We start from the raw sequence: 6,893 nt of genomic DNA, 5'->3' as shown, positions 1-6,893 counted from the left end.
CTTGTTATGATAATCATGTGTTTATCTATTATGAAAACCTAAGAAAGTAGAAAAGTTAATATTGAACGTATGAATTCCGTTTATTTTTTTTTCTTTCAAAATCTTTTTATAGTTTATACATCTATATTTTGTGTGCTACCATTGGTTATGCATCCCATTTGTACAGTGACAATGGTGTGAAATCAGTGAGAAATGCCAGAACACTCACATAAATAATACAAAAATAGAAAATAAAAAAAGAACTTGAAGAAAAAGTGGATTTGTGGTTCGTCTTAAAAACGTTTGTATATGATACTGATTGTCTATGTAAATACAATTCTCACATGAAGTAACTTGAAACCCTGATTAAGACCAGTATCTCTCTCTCTCTCTCTCTCTGTGTGTGTGTGTGTGTGTGTGTGTGTGTGTGTGTGTGTGTGTGTGTGTGTGTGTGTGTGTGTGTGATGAAATGGATGAGTATAAATACTATCATTCTTTTTCATTTGTTGAATTTCATAGGTGCTGATACACTGAACCCAGAGAAAATTATTATGTTAGAGTAGTTTGCTACGGACACACGCACACACACTCACACACACACACACACACACACACTACTAGTGTACACACACACATACACCCCAAAACACAGTGTTATTACATAGACTCACGCTGTGTGTAAACAGACACGTTAGCACCCCAGATCACAAAATGAGACTGATGTTAACAGCATTATATAGCATGTAATAGAAAATTTGGCTGTATTGCTCAGATAACCATCCACGGAGCGTCAACCAGAGATCCGGTAGACCGCTATGGAAGAAATGAACTCCGGAAATCCGGTGGATCACCATGCAAACAAATGATCTTCAATCGAGTGCACCCAGTTGAAAGTTGTCACGAATAGGACTCCGAATATCACCGGAAATTGCCGATGATGGCAATGTTTATAAATGGATTGTCGAAGACAGCAGAATATTCATTGAACATGTAATGTGCACTGCAAGCAGGCTGTTCTACTTGTGTCACTACCATAGCAACAAATTGAAAAGAAAAAATATATTTGAACACTCGGCAAGGAGTTGTATTTGTGCTGAAGGCGAAAAAAGTAATTTCATCTGTGTGTCGTCTGCTTTGAGCTCGGTTCCAGTGTCTGCCGATCAGGTAAGCTCACCATGCTGGTTTTGTTTTGCAATGTTTTAGTTTCATATTTATTGCGAAATAATTCTTTTGCATTAAGAATAATACTCATTGCACCGGACTGTAATTATTGCACTGAAATCTTTTAAAGAATGGAAGCGAAAATGTTTTTTCTATGAGCCGGGTTACGCTCACTGCGGCAAACGCGTACTGTTTTTGTCGTCACAGAGAGAGACTGCACGGAGACACCGACCAATGCAGTGATCGAGTGCATCGTGCGAGCACTGACGGCAGAGTCGTTATGGTCAAAACTGTGAGGGGAGAGGGGAACTGCTGAGGAGAGGAGTGAGGGGGGGTAGTATGGGGAGTTCCAGACGGACACATGCATTTCCTTGCCATGCAGTTATTCTTGCATTGAGGCAGCTTTTGTTAAAACTGGGCATAACTGCAGTCTGTAATTTTGGTTCATTGTCCTCGGTAGTTCACTCGATCGGCCCACTTGATATCTCCAACAGACACTCTTGTACAAAAAGGTGTGTGTGTGTGTGTGTGTGTGTGTGTGTGTGTGTGTGTGTGTGTGTGTGACGAGCTGTTGTACACTTGCATGAAATGTTCATAGACCTATACGCTTTCATTAAATGTCACCACCACTGCTTCATATTATAAGTCAAAGAAAACTGAAAAAATACCTGGTGTAGTATGTGTGTGTGTGTGTGTGTGTGTGTGTGTGTGTGTGCAAAAAATCTTGTACTGCATGCATTCGTGTGTGCTTTTGTGTGTCTGTGAGTGTGTGTGTGTGCATGTGTGTGTATATTTATGTGAGAATGTGTGTGTGTGTGTGTGTGTGTGTGTCACAGCTTGTGTATATGTTTCGCATGCATGTGTGTGTGTGCGTGTGTGTGCCACATGTGTGTGTGTGTGTGTGTGCGCGCGCATGCGTGCAAAAACTCTTGTACTGCATGCGTGTGTGCATTTGTGTGTGTGTGCATGTGTGTGTGCATGTGTGTGTGTGTGCGTGCATGTATGTGTAGCGTGTGTATTTATTTGAAAATGTGTGTGTGTGTGTGTGTTGTGTGTGTGTTGTGTGTGTGTGTGTGTGTGTGTGTGTGTGTGACTCAAGGTCATTGGTTCAGTGCTTGAAACAAATGTGAGGAGCAGAACATATTATATGTGCTATAATGATGTGAGAAAGCTCACTTTATAATTCTTCAGTGTAATTAATCATGCTGTTTGCTAATAGACCATTGGATCTATGCAGGTACTGCTGCTGTCCTTTTCCTAAATTTTTGGGAGAAAAAAAATGTTTCAGTTTGTGAGGTGGTGGCCTGATTGTTGCAGCATCCCGCAATAAATCAAGGCCCAAGGGTCATGTCCTGTGTTGGCTTGAACTTTTCTGACCCCTCCTTTGTACATATTTTTAGTTGAGATGTGTCAGTGATTTTTTTTTTTTTCCAGATGGGATTATAAACGAATGCAGCTCAAAGACATGCATGTCTCTCTCTCACACACAGTTACACACACACTCTCTCTCTCTCTTGCTCGCTTGCTTGCTCGCTCGCTCTCTCTCTCTCACACACACAAAAGGACAACAAATAAACTGCATGTCCCTGGCTATATAGTATAGAAATGCCCATGCTGATGTAATAGATTATTATAATAGATAATCAAAGATGCAGCAAAAAAAAAGAAGACATCTTTAATAAACAGGTATGCACACACGCACATAAAAAGTGTTATGAAAAGAAGTTGATGCTGCACTATGGTAATGCATTTTGTTTTTGATGAGTTCACATAGTTAGACTTTTACCAACATGAAAATGTGCGAAAACTATGATGTTTTTATTTTTATCAGTTATTTCAAAAGAATGATTAGTCAGCAGATCGATCAGCAGTCTGCCACAGCATATCAGCTTTAATATATGTCTTGATTCCACCTGTGTATGATTCATATGTGACCTTTCAATCTACCTGTCATGGTCTTATTTCACAGTATAATATTCTACACACACACACACACACACACACACACACACACACACACACACACACATGTTGCATGCACATGGATATGCATACCTGTCTTGGATTCAACTCGAGTATGATTGATCTGTGACCATTCAATCAAGCTGACATGGTCTTATTTTCAAGTATGCTATTCTGAACACTCACACACTCACACACACACTAAAACACCCACACCCCCACCCACACACATAATAAAGTATATATATATATATATATATATATATATATATATTAAAAAAAAAATCCATATATATATATATATATATATATGTATAGAGAGAGAGGGAGAGAGAGAGACAGACAGACATTGGTGCACACACACACACACACACACACACACACACACACACACACACACACACACACACACACACACATTTAGAAGTGAATACATGCACACATAAAATTATATTTAGAAGTACATACTTGCACACATGAAAAAAGATGATTAAAAAAACACACCAAAAAACAGAGTGCATGCAACCGGAGAACAGAGCACACAGGCAGTATATTATTATTGTACACGTTTGTGTTTCCATGTTTATATCAGTGAGTTTGTGTGTGTACACATGTTAATGAGTCTATATCTGCACACACATGATGCTTAACATGGTTGAGCACATATCACTTATCTCTAACTCTTTCTCTTTCTCTCTTTTCTATCTGTCTATCTATCTGTCTGTCTGTCTGTCTGTCTCTCTATTTATCTGTCAATTTGTCTGCCTGTCTGTCTATCTATAATCATATATGTACAGAGAGAGAAAGAGAGAGAGAGACAGACAGACAGACAGACAGACAGACAGACAGACAGACACACACACACACACACACACACACACACACACACACACACACACACACACACACACACACACACACACACACACACACACACACACACACACACACACACATATCTGTGTGTGTGTGTGTTTCACTCCATTCAGCGCTGCAGGTGCTGACTCATTGGTTGTTGAAACTGCCCAGCAGTCATTGCATCATGTTGTTAATTGGGAGTAATTATCTGCCAGGGATTATTTGTTTCTACATACATGATGTGATGATTAGTTCCCTGTTCATCACTGTCCTGTGGCCATATGAATGATATGTTTTATTTGTCATTATGGAAAATTCTTATATACCAGTGTACACAGAAAATAAACTTACGCACATTTGTTCAGACTAATAGGCACACACATGCAGTCATCCACATGTTGTTTTCACACATACATACATACATACACGCACGCACACACACACACACACACACACACACACTCACATGCACGCACATGCTTACATGCACACACACACACACACACACACACACACACACACACACACACACACACACACACACACACACACACACACACACAAAACCCCTCAAAAAACAACCCACACACATGCATATTTACACACTCACATATTCAGATACACATACATATGGATTCTTGTCATGTGCACACTCGCAATTACTATGATTATACAAACTCGAATGCATGTATGTTACTGTTATACACACATAGTAGACACACTTGTACAGTATATGTTGAAATGCTTGCATCAAACACACACACACACACACACACACACACACACACACACACACACACACACACACACACACACACACACACACACTATCTATCTAGCTAGCTAGCTAGCTAGCTATCTTCTATCTATCTTAGTATCTATCTATTTATCTTTCCCTATGCAACATGATTGTGAGGAAAACAAGTGAAGGCAACAAAGCAATGAAGCAATGTAGTGTGCATGTATGAGTGCATTTGCATGTGTGAGTGTGTGCATGTGCATGTGTGTGAGGAATGATATGGCACCTATCCTCAGTCAAAGACCAAGCTCTAAGTTGACACTGGGTCATTTGAATGACAGGCTGCCTACCTTGGTAGAGCCAACTGGCAGCTGCCATTGGGCACTCATCATTCGTGTCCTGTGTCATTCAATCAGATTTCAGGCACACACTCATACACACTCACGCAGACATGTAACATTTTATGTGTATGACCATTTTGTTTATTTACCCTGCCATGTATGCAGCCATATTCTGTTTCTGGGGATATGCATGCTGGGCATGTTCTTGTTTCCATAACCCACCAAAGGCTGATTTGGATTACAGGATCTTTAACAGTGCGAATTTTATCGTTTGCTAGTGTTTTCGTACAAAGAAATATACAATTTGTTAGTTTTTCATCCTTTTTCAGCCAACTCCCCACTGTGATGACCGGCAGTGTTAGAACCAAGAAAAGAAGAAACACAGTGTAAAGCCCTTTACTACATGAGATTCAGCTTGATCATTTTATTGACTTGCCCTCTTTCTCAAAGTAATCACAGTCTTGTCTGCACTTTCCTCCCAGCCCCCTGGTTTGAATTGAATGCTTCCCCTGGGAAGAAAAGAGCTGAGCAAAAGCCAGAGATTTTGGCTTGAAGGGTCACAGCTGGAGGGCTTCACGTTTATAGGGGAAGGGTTCTCAAATTCTCTATAGAATGTCATAGATATAGCAATTCATATCCTTCTCAAAGGAGTTTGAGTGTGTAATGTATAGGTGCCAGAGCAGTTGCCTATGCTTCTCATCAGTGGATAACAGGTCAGAATAGATTTCTAACCACTTCAACTTTGTCCTCAGTGTATCAGAAACCTCTCTTAAAAGCTATGGAATAACACGTGTCATCTCTAGCATGTGCAAACTTGTGCGTGTGTGTTTTAAACATTGGCCTACTGAATTCAGCATCCAAAATTTTGTAAGCTTTGCTTTGGTACAGATTAAACATATGCAGTTACTAAAATTTCTGTGTATTTCAATCTCTCTCTCTGTGTGTGTGTGTGTGTGTGTGTGTGTGTGTGTGTGTGTGTGTGTGTGAGCGCGCGCGTGTGCACATACTCTCTGTTGATTGAGTCCAGATCTGGAAATCATATTTATTGTTCCTTGGCAACCTTAGTAAAAAGATACAGAATTACCAAAGCAGCACTTGGGTCAGTTATTGAGCTTCAAATTAATCAGCCTTAAACTTAACATTTTGGAGTACTGATAAAATGGCCCAAGCAAAAATATATCCAGTTATAAAATGAGCTTTGAGAACTGCAGCAGATTAAGATTGTGCTATTGCAAACAAACCAAGCAGTGACAGATACTAATCCACTGAGAGGAATGTGTAACCGTCATACAGCCTGTTACATGTAAATGGTCACTGCAACTTTCATTCCACAACGTGCAGGCTACTGCTGCTACCATTTACGGCAATGAGAAGGACTATGAAGCCGATTAAAAATGTATACCCACAATAATTAACAGCCATCATCAGTTAACCGCTACAGACCATGCCCATACAACTATTGTTATTGAAGAAACGCTTACTTTTTCTTCTTCCATTAATGCTCAGCGGTCATAACTTTGACCAATACTAGCATTTTATGCGTGCTGGGTATTTTCGTGTCTCCATAACCCACCGAACGCTGACATGGGTTACAGGATCTTTAACGTGCGTATTTGATCTTCTGCGTGCGTATACACACGAAGGGGGTTCAGGCACTAGCAGGTCTGTACATTTGTTGACCTGGGAGATAGGAGAAATCTCCACCCTTTACCCACCAGGCGCCGTTACCGTGATTCGAACCCGGGACCCTCAGATTGAAAGTCCAACGCCTAAACCACTTGGCTGTTGCTATTGTTATGTCCCGTTTTCCTGCGGTTATTGCTGGTGCTTCTGTTCCTTCTGCTGTTCCGCTA

The 6,893-nt window shown here is 40.4% G+C and overlaps 1 protein-coding gene across 1 annotated transcript in view; it reads left to right on the top strand.

The window, feature by feature from the left end:
* The first annotated feature begins 1,003 nt into the window (after positions 1-1,003).
* Positions 1,004-6,893, top strand: part of LOC143279524 (complexin-like) — a 307,086-nt gene continuing 301,196 nt past the window's right edge. The window contains exon 1 of the mRNA XM_076583586.1: positions 1,004-1,143. The gene's annotated coding sequence lies outside the window, so the exon portion shown is untranslated. The remainder of the gene's footprint in view (positions 1,144-6,893) is intronic.

This window comes from Babylonia areolata, chromosome 2 (assembly GCF_041734735.1).
Source record: "Babylonia areolata isolate BAREFJ2019XMU chromosome 2, ASM4173473v1, whole genome shotgun sequence".
Taxonomy (NCBI): domain Eukaryota; kingdom Metazoa; phylum Mollusca; class Gastropoda; order Neogastropoda; family Buccinidae; genus Babylonia; species Babylonia areolata.
This window is presented reverse-complemented; position numbering and strand designations above follow the sequence as displayed.